The 15,065-nt window shown below is 44.7% G+C and overlaps 1 protein-coding gene across 1 annotated transcript in view; it reads right to left on the bottom strand.

The window, feature by feature from the left end:
- Positions 1-15,065, bottom strand: part of LOC124299786 (tyrosine-protein kinase transmembrane receptor Ror) — a 127,547-nt gene that overhangs the window by 107,332 nt on the left and 5,150 nt on the right. The window lies entirely within an intron of this gene.

The raw sequence follows: 15,065 nt of genomic DNA on the forward strand, positions 1-15,065 counted from the left end.
ATACATCTATCAAATATTGAACTATAAACGCGTTAATGATATGTATATGTATATGCGTGTATATCAAGTGGAGCTATTTCAATTTTTTTTTTTTTTTTTTTTATTCTACCGATGCAGATTCGAAAGAAGCGCGGGTGTAAAACGAGTCGTAAAAGACGTTCGCTTGGCTCTTTAAGTCGCACATTAAGCCTATATGTTAATTGAAAAATCTGTACGTTTATAGATTATGCATACGCAGGATACCCGCAGTTAGGTACGCGTGTGTTTCTGTGTCTGAGTACATACATATTTACATGCGCATGCATATATGTATGTGTAAAGAGGAGAGAACGACGGGAACGGTTGGCGATTATCCCGAGCTGTTAAAACGCCTGTTAAGATAATAAGTCTCGATTACGCACCTATCGTAAATTCGTATTCTTACAGGCGTCTCGTAAAACTTCCGTAGCTGAGTGTTAACACCGATGCAGTTGCAGGCGTGTGTGGTATACACATATACACGCGGCACGCGTGTGCGAAGAGGTAGGTAGGCACAGGGTAGGCAGTCAGGAATTATAGCATATACGAGTATACAGGGATATTCCCTAAGCGTCATTTCGTCGCGGTATTATATTTTACGATATTATTTACACGCGCCTAGATGGGCGTCAACACGTCTCGAAACGTTCAATTAGTCATTGGAATATGCGTAAAAAGAAAAGAAGATGGTTAAATCAATTTGACATATACACGCATATGGATAATGGAATTATGGAGAACTGAATGATAATACGGCTAAGAAGAATTTTCAAAAACAATTAATTTTAAATAAATAACCGCAGTGTTCGCAATATTTAAGCAGCGCTTATTATCTGTACAAGAGTTGATTGTTAACGAATCGTTACAGTGTTCGCGACTCGTGTATAATGTTTGTCGGTGATATTATTTATACACACCGATACAGTAATTCCTGTTTTCCATAACGATGCACACATAAATACTTATAACTGTAAGGTATACCCGTCGAGAATCTATATAGGCAGGCGCTTTACGAGGCGTTACAAAATGTCAAGCTTCACCTCTTTACCTATCGAATTTACGACACCCCGTCAAATCCTATAAATAAAATCGGTGCCGACTCTTTTCCGTGTATAACGGAAGCTGGGAAAGAATATTTCTCGTTTCGTACGCGATGGTGAAAATTCTAATCCGTGAAGAAGAAAAAGCTCGAGTTAAGAAGCGGACAGATTTAAATAACTCAATTCAGTCAACTAACTTTTGGTTGTATAATAAAGGTAAGCTTCTAGCATGATGCATTTGCATAACGCGCCGGTAAAGTCGGTGAAAAATATTACTTATTTTTACCCTCTTCTAGTTTTTATTTTCTGTTTTTCTTTGCTTCTTTCTCACTGAGGGGTGGAAAGCACAAGGCGTAGCATTTTCTACCCTCAATTGCCACGCAAGTTTATGGTAGTAAAATCCTCGACATATTATTCTCACGACTTTTCTTTGTTTATCCTTAAAATTACGGTTTTAAGTCAGCAAAATTATCCAAATCGACGATTCAAAGGCTGCGTATAAAGTCAATAAATGTTCCATTTAATCCTATAAGCAATATCTTTTCAATGCGGGGAATAATTCTATCAGTTTTCAGTTTGTTTATTTTATTTATTTTTCCTCTTTTTATCTCAGCGGCAACTTATTACAATCAAAATTCAATGCCATAAACGTCAAATTCACTATTCAATCATGGAATTTCCAATCGATTTTTTTTTTTTTTTGTTTTTAGAGATTTTTATACCGTATTACTTTTACGCCGGATAAAAGTCTGAAATTACAGAATTTCGCAACGAGATTTGAAATCGTATGCACTAATGCCTGACGAAAATATCATCCTCTGCAGGCTTGGATATTATACGTGTTGTGCGAGTTTGAGCAAACATCGTTTGATATATACCAATATTTGCGAGACGCGCGTGACGTCTGCGGCTCTCTTGCGGATGTACTTACATTATATATATATATATATATATATGTATGTATGTATGTATCTCAGCTGTGTAGAGATGAGACGGCAATGTACAGTCCCCATGTACAATGTATACATGCACCTGTACATGACCCATGACCAAATGGTTATGATACCCGAACGTTTGCGTACACCTATACAGAGATACGGAATTCAATACCGATATTCGATGAGAATTTAAACCGGTGCATGGTCCAACAGTGTCTGCGTATGATTTTCAGGCTGCAGACAGGTGTCTCTCTCTCTCTCTCTCTCTGCCGTGCAGTCGAAATTGCAAAAAGTACGCATTCAATCATACCTGGGTAGGTAAATACAACCGGAACGCAATGGACCGTGGAAATTGAAAGCCTCCGGCAGTAAAACCGCGGAAACTCGCTTCGAAACCGAACCGAAATCCCATTGAGGGTCTATAGGAGAAAGTAAAAAGTAAAAAAAAAATAATAAAAATTCATTGATCATACCAATGCACTCTCTCCTAACGAGCATTTATATTTCCGTTGATCAAAGTGGAAATTTTTCATTTTTATTAATTCTCATCTAAAATTACAATGTACGTATAAAGTGCATCGATTTACTCAATTTAAACGATATTTCGCGCTCAGGAGAGTCTTAAAAATTGACATCCATCTTTTTGTCATCTTCGGAGAAACTTGCGTGGAAAAAACACCGAAAAGGGATAAAGAAAAAACCTCTCACGATGGCTCGCCGCAGCTCGTTGACACGTTGTATGCACACGGGAACGGATTTTTGTTTTTTTATTTATATGCTAGGCAGTCTCTCTTGAAACTGTACAATACACGTGCAGGTTTCGAAAACCGAGGCGCACAAGCTTCATCATTATCATCATCGTCGTCCTCGTCTCAATTTTTGTATGTCTCTACGTTACAATACCTGCACCTGCATACGCGGGCCATAAATTGCTTAATCGTTTGACGTAAGCGGTAAATTTCCTTACGGGGCTACGTATACTCAAGTTCAAGCTCCTTACGTGTGAAATACGACGCGTAGACCGCTCATAGAGGCAAACGAGTATTTACGCGTATGCAACAACTTGTACATGTATAGGGATGAATTATTTCTTCTCGGGTGAGAATCTTTCTTTATCTCTCTCTATATCTTTCCTTCGAAGAGAGAGAGGGAGAGAGAAAGTTGGCTGCACCCTGGATCAGAACAGCCCCAATTAGCCTCACGATCTGTAGTAACGGACTTACGTTAAACGGGTTTATACCGAGTGAAGAATTCAACGTTGAACACTCTACCGTGATATTTCTGTGGTAGTAAAGAGAGCAACCGTTTTATCCCGTTATAATTTCATATCCAAATATTTGAATTCCCGGCTCATTTTCTGATCCATTCTACTTTTTTGCAGCTCGTTTGAAAGCGGGTTCCTGCTATTGGGTTTCTCCTCCCAGCCCCCCAGACAGCCCGTTCAATTAGCAGAAAGCCGTGCACAGACTAGTCTGCGGAAAATAGTGAAAGGTTTAAAAAGCTTGATTTGCCGAAAGGCACGAGTGTGGGTGAAACAAAGGTGCGCGGAATAACCTGAACACCGAATTTTCGTGTCGCCAACGCGTTTCGTGTTTAGTCCAGATGCGGCGTGGCGATAACCGAGGTATTTCTATTCAGCGCCGATCCCCCGCACCCTCGAACCGACGAACCCGCGTTGAACACAGGTTGCCGCGGTTGAGGGTAACCCTATATTTTGTATATCTTGTCCCGGGATCTCCATAGATCAACCGAATGCCTCGAACAGGGTTTCGGAAAGGAGGGGAGTGAGTCCTGTGCGAGATGGTATCGGTGCCAATATATTTATGACCGTCTCGTCTAATTGGCCCTGGATAAATAAACCTCGTGTCCTGCTTATGGTTATACACGAGTCGAAATCACCTTCTTCTTCGTAGTCCAATCCGTACAGCGAAGTCAACGAGCGCCGGCGGTTAGGCCAAATTGTATTTATTGATTTAACACTACGTCAACGGATTTCATCCCGCCTGTCACAGCGAGTGTGTTTGAGCATTTGTAAAGAACGTTTTACAACTTTCGAGTGTAACTATAAATTTTCAACGTTTTTCAACAGCGTGACCGAACGATCTTAAATTAACGTACGGCTGGCGTTGGCGGTTGTTCGATAGTCAGAATTACTTCTGGACTCGGTGACATTGAGTTCGTTTTAATTGCAACGCTCTTGGTTCTTGGCTTCTCAAATTAATCAAACCCTCCCTGAAAGGATCGTATATGTATAGAGTTCATTCTGGAGTGGTCGGTTCGAATTTTTAACCCCTGAAGAAGAGCGAAATTAGAAATCCAATCTGCGGATACGAGAACAGAGAAAAATTGAGGGGAGTATGAAAGAAATTGCGACGAAGCGGTGAGAAAATGATATCTGGATCCGTTGTATACCCCGAAGGGAAATCAGAAGGCGGTTAAAATCGTATTCAAATTTATTCGAAACGAACGACGATGATGCCGCGGCGCTTTGAAGACCCGGTGCTTTTTCCTCTCACCCGTCGCTCCCAGCGTGCAGTTTGTGTAATGCGTTGTACCGAGAGGATGATCAAAGTTAGTGGATAATCTTTGGCGAAGAGACAGACTGTGTGTAAATACGGGCACGCAGCACGGGTGGGCTCTCGTGATTTTTAAAGAAGAATCTCGCCGCACTTCCTCAGCTACGCCTCTCTATCTGGTGACCCGGTCGACGGAAGTGAACGTAAGCCAACGTAGCCGGGAGACGAAGAGTGGAATAAAACCGAGGAAAATAGAAGCTGCCGCTGCTGTTGCTGGAGGTAGGTGAAAAGTGAAAAAGGAAATAAAATTAAGGTACACAGACGTCGGAGGAGATGAAAAGAGTTCTCGGTAGTGATAAATAAATGACGTATGCTCCCAGCTCAGCGCGCAGCCTGGATTAGGACTCCACCTAAACCCTCGACACACATCGTGGCAGTCCAGCCCATGCAAGAGAAAGAGAAATGGGAAACCGGGGATGGATGCACTGTGCAGCACGCGCGACCCGGTGACGCGGGATTTCGACGACGGCTGCGACAGACCGCGAAGCAGGATGTGCGGAGCGGCAGCCGAACGGTAAGCGTTACAAATGCATTTACATATGTTACTCAACCCGGTTTACAATGTATGGATTCCGGACACACGTATTCAAGATTATCCGATTATCCACGCATCTGTGACGGCCGACGGTCTGAGACTTCGGGAGAAGCGCAGCCGGTGCTCCGATCGACCCGGTCCATGAATACCTCGTAATTGGATTCCAAAGTACCTACTCGATGCTACTGGATGTTAACGTCGACCCTATAACGATACTGGCCACATCGAGAAAAACTTCCTCTTCATACCGTTGGGGAGATAAGGGTGAGCATTGGTTTGATAAAAGTTTTGATGAAATTTCTCTCTCCTCGCATGTACGACGGAGGCCTCTTTACTCGAGAGCGAAGACAAGCTCTTCAACCTGGCATCCTACCAAAATAAGTCATCTTACGTATACTGATCAATAGTTGTGAATATGTACGGTTTATACGCTCCATGCAACAGCGCAGATAAGATTACATAAACTTATAATAACTTTGTGACCGAAGATACAGTCACTTCTCTATATTCGGTTGGTCTTGAAACTTTTCCCGAATACCGATCAATGGTCGCTTATTTAAACCTGTATGCCGATCATCAGCGACTGCGACAGATTCTGCGACCGAGAAGGTAATTGAAACGAGACTGAATCCGTACGCTTCTTGCTATTTATCAAAGTTAATTACTGATCCCTGGCGAGGAACCAAGCTAGAAAACGTTTCGGGTTGTGACCAGGAATCTCTTCTCTTCCGTGCAACCGTGGAACGATAAGACCAAGATCTATAGTTCGCTTGGCTTTTGGCCTCTAGCCGCAGCCTCTACCCTCTCTTTCTCTACTCATTTCTCCCGGGCTCACTCTCTCCTATAACGGATGTCTGAATGGTTACGCTCGAGCCTATTATCTCCAGCTGCGGATGACGTTTGAAGAGCCTCTCGGCGTGGTCCACGCCTGAATACCTCGTAATTGGATTTGACCGTGTTCGTCGTTATTGCGGGGTTTCGGTAGGTACACCCTAACCCTACCCATCCCGAAAACACTTGTCTCCTCCGTACCGCGCGGACAGATTCCACCAAAGTCTCTGTGGAGCGTGGACAGGGTTCTCTCCCTCGTTCCGATATTGCGAAACAGAACTAAAACCACTTCGGAAACGGTTTAGTGGCTCTTCTCAAATGTTTAACCCCGAAATCGTTGATTGAGTTATTTCAGGAAAGAACAATTGAACAACAAGATTTGACGTTGATGAAACGCTTAGAGTTTCCGTGGCAATGATCTAATGATGAAAGCAGAGCTGCGCAGTGGAGCGGCAAGGGTATCACAGCGAGCACTTAAGTTATACGGTGAATATTAAACTTGCACTTCAAATCCATACCTGTACTGAGTAAACAGGAATGAACGGATGGAATGAATAGATGGATTCTTAAGTGTGCTGGAGCCTGGATGTATACACACTATGGACTGTAAAGAGACGGAGAGAGAGAACGAGAAAGATAGCATCCGGTCAATGATCAGCAACCCGAGTTGCAGGCTTAATGTGCGTGGGTGATGCGTGATACCTACTGGCTGAGACGACTTCAACTGCGCGTCGGGATTGCTTCGTCATTCTGTATTCCGCGCGTCTCATTCTTCCTCCAAAGGGCAGAAGACGTGAGACGCCCTGCTGGATCCTGGATCCTATCTGAAATCAATCCTGCCTGTCTGTCTGTCTGTATGCTCTCGCTTCAGACGACTCGGACAAATCGATTTTAACTCCACGCTCCGTGGACTTTGGCTATGGGTACCCGCCTCGATTTCAATGCAAATTGAACAGCACTGCCTAATTTGGCCTTGACCTTCTACCATGAGCGAAAAAGAAACTCAGGGTCAGAAGATGAACTTCACTGCAATGGATTTTTCCATTGTGTTCCGAAATAATTTTATTCGGTATGCCAACTGTGTTGAGTGATAAGTGGATTTTTATACCAGCCCAGCGGCGCCAGGTGAAAAGAGCCGAGAAATGCATCTACTAAGGTTTTGGATGCTACATCTGTTCCTTAATTTGTTCCGGTGTTGCGTTGTTATCATCAGTTGTCATCAGTAACGACACTGCGCAACGTCGGGTAATAATAATTAACTTCTGCCCGGTTCAAATTAAGTTTGTAACAAGTTTGGCTTATAGGTCTTACACCGTGGGGCGAGATGATGTTGCAAGGGAGCTGGAGTTGGTAATCAGTCTTCAAGTAAAAGGCGACGCGTTGTCAAAGAAGCAAGAGCTGCTAGTGGTATTCAGCCAACCAAAACTAATTGTAATTAAAATACACGCTGGCGTATAATCATGGCTCTGATGCAGGTTATATACAAGGATTATTAAACGAAACAAGAAGAAAAAAAAGCAAAGAGAAAATGTACCAACTGCCTCCAAGGGACCGAGCATAGCCAGCAGCCGACTGTCGCCTGAGAGAAGGAGAAACGAACTTGGTAAATTTTGGATAAATGTGTGCGCCACCCTTTGTGTTTTCTCTTCTCCTTTTCCGTTTGTTTCTTTTCGTCAGGTTACGCAATAACGTCACACCACCCACCTGATTTCGTGACCTGGATGACCCGCACGGATTTCTTTTCATTTTGCCCTGCCATGCACCGCCTTCTACCCGATATCTTTATGTCGACCTCGAGCACCCCGTCGCGAAAGGACCGCCGCAGGACCCTGGAAAGACGGTCACACATGCTGTCCAGACGACACGTAGCCAGTCCTACCCTCCAACGTGGAACGTGAACCATTATCCTCCCTCTCTGGAGCGAAGGGTTAACGCATTCCCCACTTTTATTACTCGGAGGCCGCTTTTCGCTACGTTTTCACGGGTTTTCGTGCCTTCCTTTTAGCTTTACCGGGGAAATAAATCAACATTATGGGAGTGACACTCTTGGGTCCAGAAATTATGTGGGCCACGAAACCTTAAAGCTACTACATTAACGCGGAAAATGTCTGAAATCTGGAGCTAAAATCAAGTTGTTGCACCACGCACCGATAGAGACACTTTGGTTTTAGAAATTTACTCCGGACAAGCGTGTAGAAGTGATCCCCGTCGAACACCGGTTGCATGGAATCCTTAAGAAGACACGATAATAATATTGCACATAAATCATCGGGTACCAACCAGCCTACTTGCCTACCTACTGTAGCCACCGGATGCTGATATAAAATGTATGGGAGGGGAAGAATTTGTGCCTCGAATCGGTATGGGTAGAACACGCCTCGGACAGTTGAATTCTAGAGATAGTAATCGGGCGAAGAACTTATTTAATTTTCGGTTCATGTGACTGCAGCATGGAGAGGAGAGAGGAGAGGAGGGAAGAGGATCCACCCGGCTTGCTGGTCTCATCCGCTTCTCGTGATTAGTGATTTATGTTCGAGCTCTCGACGGAGTCCCATTCATGTGGCACAACACCAGCCCGCGTCTCACCCTAACTAAGACCCATTCGTCGTTGACTTATTGTGCGCCCCCTTGGCAGCGGACAAAGTGAGAACTTTGGATTTTCTTCCTTTCGGAGGGGGTTTTTCGTCTTTGTACCGAGGCACGTAGGCTGCAGGCGAGATGGCTTCAGATATTTCAAGGCGTCCTTTTTCGGGCACCACCGCATACATGCAACTTGCCTGGTGATACAACGCCGGTAACGTATACGACGGATCGAATCGCGGATGGCGATGAAAATGGAAGACGACAGAGACGGGTTGGAGTGAGTTGGTAGCTGAATATCCGACCACTCCACCGATCGTAAAAGCCCCATCCGAGTTTGTTTGCAAATTGCACTTTCGCTGCAGAGGGAATTCCTTACTCCGAAGCTCGCTACTGCCGCTGCTGCTGTTTACACTACCTGCTCCCAGTGTCCCCGAAGAAGGGGGCTCTGACAGCCCGTGGGTGGGTAGTACATTACACAATAACCGATCCACGGCCTGCCTGCGAGCTTTTCGGCAGAAGACTTTCCGCCAGTCGTCGAGTACCTGGGAGACTGATAGCTCCAAAAATTGAAAGCGTCTCAATTCAACCACGGGGATAAAATCATGGAAAGTGGAAATCGGTAAGTTGGGACGGTCAGTCCCAAGTAGCCGCGGCCGGTATATCATAATTTATGGTTTCCTCTCAGTGCCGTGCATGTGGCCGAGCTTCTGTAGCAGCAATGTGGCGGAGTCGGGATCACCGTGTATGGAAAGAAGGTCCTGCTTCAGCAGGCGGCCGAGAGTGGAGAGCACGTATAAAACGTAGGACAAAGCATCGCATGGAGGCCTCGCTTTGTCGATAAGAAGCACCTACATGCCACCTATATTTGCGCTACGCCCGTGTGTTTCTTTCTGCCGCCTCACATTGTGCCTACGTGGGAGAAGTAGGAGAAAAAGAAGAAGAAGAAGAAGAAGCAGACGATGAGAAGCCGCCGTGGACCCCGCGAGTCGGGACCGGTTTCCTGCAGCTCGGGTATGTGTGCCGCCAGTTGTGTGCTCAGCGTCCGAGGAAGCACCGTGCACTTTGCATACTGTTAGCCCCATCCTGACCGCCAACTTACCGAGATCACTGATATTCCCCCCCCCATGACCATCTACCCACTACACAATGGGCCATGCGAATATACCACGGGTCAAACGATGGGACAGAATACCTAAACGAACGAACATAGTATCTGCTGGCTGGAAAAGTAATGTGTACGGTTTTCAGCATGTTGATGAAAGTGTTCAGTGATCCATCGACATTTCAACAACATACGGACCTTGACCAATCTCTCAATTTCCGGAAGGATACCCAAGGTTTCCCATCCGTCTCGGATGTATTCAGAGCATGTGAGACACGAAGCAAACGACCTGTCTCAGATCGTAATTACGATACTCGATCGGGAATCGAGCACGTCATAATAAGGTATTGCGGCGGAAAAATGATGGTGGGAAGAAAGAAGAAGCCCGAAGGCTGTATGCAGCGCTAATTGCTGAGAGCCGTAGTGTAAATTGGCGGATCCTCTTTTGGCCTCGTTGGGCGAAGGGTGGGCAGCGCTGTGTGGACCTTGCGCACGCACACGTTTGTACACCGATATGTTCGAGGTGTCTGCCGAGTGGAGGCGATATCGTGTTACATGAGAGTTGAGAAAATCGACGATGGTTATGCAAAAACGAGGGGCGAACGGAGGTGGAGAGAGTGGCAAATCTCTGCATCGCGTAATGATCGCTCGACTCGCGTTAATCAACCCCACTCGCGTCCCCCACTTCGTTCTCAGTTAATTACACACCGAGTAGTTGCCGCATCGCCTTATAGTATCTTAAATTGCTCGTGCATAGACAGACACCCGCTAAGTGCCTCTTCGTTACACATTTACCCAGCATCGCAGCGGTTCGGTTAGCAGTTCCATTTATTCCTATACCTATACCAATACCTACTATGCTCCTCCGCTGACTCTGCATCTTTTTTGGGCTTCTTCGAATCTCAGTCACGCACTATTCTCGTTTCATGATTTTCACCTGAGTGTATATTACGAAAGCATCGAGATTGATCGTGCAGCCACGCGCACTCTTTCCGAGAATCTCGCACAGTCCGAAATGATATTCAGGTGATTTATTCAACCCCATGACGATGAGAAGTCTAATGTTATTCTTCATCCACCACGCGTATACTTCTCGGTGTGGAAAATAGAAGAACTATTTTTTCTTCAAGTGTATCATGGTTTAAAACGATGCCACTGAGTCAATGCTCTGCCGGTCAACCTCGTGTAGCACGAGTCGATCTGCAAACTGGTCAGATCAGCCGAACCTGACCTAACGTAACGTGTAACATCGATATCCGGTTCCCTATCTCCAGCCAGCGTGTAAACGGTGTCAATTCGCGATTCCGGCGATACGAGTATATACGGTAGTTATGGTGTGGGTACAGCGAAGAGTTTGCCGAGGAAAATTACCTCTCGACGTAACGTATGGAGCAGACGTGAAGAGCCGAAAAAAGAGAACGGTGTAGAGAAGAACAGAGATGTAAAATCCGGCTGTCGAGTGAACCTTATTTATACACCTTTTTCCTTTTATTGAACAAACCTTTCTTTGCTGCAGGCCGGAGGCGAAGGCGCGCGCGTCGACTTGCCTCTCGACCCAACGATTTGTTTTACTGCCGAAAAAGGTAATATAAAACGGCTTTAAAAGTTTGAGAGAGTAAAAAGCGAACGGTAAAATTGTTCTCTGATTCGGTTATGTCACTTTTTCCCCATTCCTCTTCCACTAGACTGCAGTTCACATTTGTTCTCTTTCATTCCTCACCTCACTCTCCGTAACCATCGGATAAATTTCGACAGTGAGAAGCAAAAGTTTATTTCTACCTTGCGATCAACGGTTTCGCATGGTTCACGTTGTCATAGATAGGCCAAAATTAACTCCGGCAAATAGAAACGACGATGATAATTCTATAATATTCCGCGGACGTTTTGCTCGCGCAGCGGTGAAAAGGCAAGACAAAAACACATACACACGCAACGATATGTGCAGTTAATTTTTATCAGGTGAAACTCGACACGCAACCGGATCGTTAATTCTTGTCTGACAAGCATCCTCCTATGATCCTGATACCTGCAGGAAAATGTCCCTGAGGATCGCACGCGTATCCGGTATCAATTATTAATCAGGGACCGATTATCCCTTCGCCGAGCAGCGGTGGATCGATCTGATCACCGAAAGAGAGGAAGGGGTGCCTGGTCCTGTAGTCGAAACTGCAGGCAAAGAAACCCCCGAATCCTACACTGGGCATCTGTGAAGGAGGCAGGCGCCTCCCGCTGCGTGGACACGTAAAACCTGTCTAAGTCGATAAATAACGCTACGTGCCGAGTCGTTCGGCGTGAATTTTTGCCACCTTTTGCGATGGAGGAGGAGGGAGTGGAAAGGGAAGAGTGACTGAGCTTGGCCCACCGTTTGGCTTGGCCCGATGCGCCTGACCGAGGAATATCCGATTTTACGATTATGGGAAAACGGGTCCCTGGGGCGAGGAAAGGGTGCTCGATGTCAAACAATTCGTCAGCGGTTTAACCCCCTTCGACCTGTTCGTCTTTTGCGATGTTTTCACGACTCTCGTAACGGGATCATACGATTCGGATATAACAAAAGTATTTCACGTGTTTTTTCACAAAGAACGAAGTTGAGGCTAGGGTCACGTAAGGTCAGATTTATTTGCGACTGCGTATGCGCATTCGCAAGCTCACTCTGTCTTCATAGAAACGAATACGTTGTGTTCGGAAAACGCCATTAATCTCTACACGAAATTGATGGCTGTCTTCTATTCTTCCAGCACACAGCAGCTTGGGCCGATTAGAAGCCCTGAAAATCGACACTAGCGCTGCAATATCCGAAGTAAAATTAACAGGTCACGTAGGTGATAGCCTATCGGAAACAGATTTAGTCACGTGGGTTTGTCACTTGAACCAATGATATAGACAGTGAACTGCGTGATTCGTTAGTTCCATTGGGGTTATTGAAGCGATGTTGCCGATTTAGTCTTCTTTTAATCGACTCAGGCTGAGGACGCTAGTCAGCCATCAAAGTATAGATCATATTAGAGGTCAGTAGAAAATACGTGTGAAAAAACGCTTAAAACATGCTCGCGTTTTGTAAAAACAATTCATTAGAACTGATTCAGGCGGTTTTTGGAACCCGGAGAATCGACTGTTTCTAAAAACCGCTACATCAGTCGAGATTTATTTCATCAGCGGTCTTCTATTTACAACGAAACAATTAGTGTTATTGTAGAGATAATCAACGAGACGTGAGCTACTTGATTAGGATAGACCAAGGGAAGAGAGAAAAACAGATGTAAGTAAAATACAGCCGTGCACGCAGCGTGAGATCAAACGTGTCTCGGATGTACACTGAGAAACGAATTGTCGAGTCGGTGCTGTTATGGCGGGAATGAGAAGAAAGAAAGGCGGTTAGACCCCGTCTAATTGGATGGATACAGTATGACTCTCCCAAGCTCGCACTCTGGCTTAGTTGAACGCTGCGTTTACCGACGCATTATACAGAGCTTGGATAGATAAGAAAAGGCTCCCCGCTTTACACAACACGAACACTATGGTATGGACCACTATTTCACGCTTTTCCTCCTTTTTTTTATCCTTCCTCTTTGTTGGTATACGTATTTCAGACCCGGTCTCTTGTGCACGGAATTTCTGTCTTTACCTTGAAGTCGTTCTCCATTCTTTGCGTCAAATTTCAGGAAATAACGACAGTTGCCATTTTCACCTAGTCGCCGAATTCTTTGAAACCCATTTTCCGTTAAATTTTTCAATAAGATCGAACCTCATGCCGAGGCTCTTTGAGCCGGCAGCTGTTCACGTTCTTGGATTTCGATACCGGGCTCGAAATTTTGAACCCTCGATTCCGGAACTGCAGGGCCCTTTGAACCTTTGATATATATCCCGGGAAGATCAGAGGCGCATGGCGTGACCGATATTTATAAACACGGGCTTTTCTATTTCTCTCTTCGTTTCTCTGGTTCCCGGGCCCCGACTCTCTTTTGTTTCCTATTGCCTTCTTATTTTCGTTCCTTATTCTCATATACATACCTATGTTCCGTTTGAGAAGAACCGGGCATCTGCCTTAAATCGGCGTCGAGACGCCGACGTTTTCACCGCCATCCACATGCCTCGCGACGACGATGGTTATTCAGGTCCCATATGCATGTGTGCGCCATAACTGCTGTCATTCTGAAACCTTCCACATACACCCCGAATCTCGGGGCACGTGCTTCGCTCCTTCTCTCCTTTTCTTTCCTCTTCCTTCTTCTTCTTATTCATCTTCTTCTTCGTCGTCTTCATCTTCTGCTACTTCTTCGAGAACATTCAAGTAGAAGAGGTATTCCTACATAACGGTTACGGCTTCCGTTCATTTGATTTCCGCTTACCGTTTAATATATCGCTACGTCTGTGTATTACTTTTCTTCCAGGAAACAGATATCACCTCGATATTTATCTAACCTCCGTCCAATAGCTGAAAAAAGGTATCTAAAGCTATCGTGAATCTTGACGTGAAGAATAGATGAATAATTCACGATTTTTTTCAACGAATCAGCAATGAATCGTTTACATTAACTAAAACGTATTCATTACTCAGGCCAATTAAAATCCGTAGAAGCTGAAACTACAACTTGAATAAACTAAAAGTTAATCAAACAAGTTGAATTTTTTATAAATTTACTTTCGATCGATTCGAGAGAATCAAATTGCACTAGTTCTCACAGTTTCGACCATCATTTTATGACTCTGACTTTGAATTAGGAAATACGAATAAGAATTGGTGATTCTTTGAAGCCCCTGCGTCATGCCGGAATAATCCTATAACAAATATAAGGCGAGCTGATTGAGAGTTGATTCGTAGAAATCGGAACCGAGATAGCGGAGGAGAAAAGAAAGATTCGAATGGATTCAAGGGGTAAAATTGCAAAGAGAAGAAACGAAAAGAGAATAAAAAAATTTAAAATGAAAAGCAGAATTACGCCGATTGGCGGCATGAGGGTTGAAATTGATCCGTCCCGAATTGCACGAAATACAAGAGCAGTGCATAAAATTTCACGCATGTTTCATGCTCACGTAGGCGCGGATATTTCCCCGAATAATAGTACTAGCGATAAAAATTTACCCGCATGACTCAGGGATGGTAAATTCAACGGATGAGGGAGACGGAGAGAAGGAGAGGTTAAACAATTTGTTTGGAGTAATTTACAGTTAAACCAATTATTTGTTTAATTTCGGCGTCGCGTTGCCGCCACGTAACTCTACTCTATACTCGGTTTTCGTATCAGCAGTGCGAAATCCCCGTCGTTTCGCTGTAATACGCAATTATTTACCGTAGCGTTATATTAATTAACGCGGCAGTATAAGGGATGTACGTTATATGTATACGTTGACACGCCACACGGTTGGCTTCATTCGTCAGCTCCGAATTCAGTCACACGGTGAAATCACTTTCAATATTTCACATGCCTGTACCGATTTCGC

This window comes from Neodiprion virginianus, chromosome 3, assembly GCF_021901495.1.
Source record: "Neodiprion virginianus isolate iyNeoVirg1 chromosome 3, iyNeoVirg1.1, whole genome shotgun sequence".
NCBI lineage: Eukaryota > Metazoa > Arthropoda > Insecta > Hymenoptera > Diprionidae > Neodiprion > Neodiprion virginianus.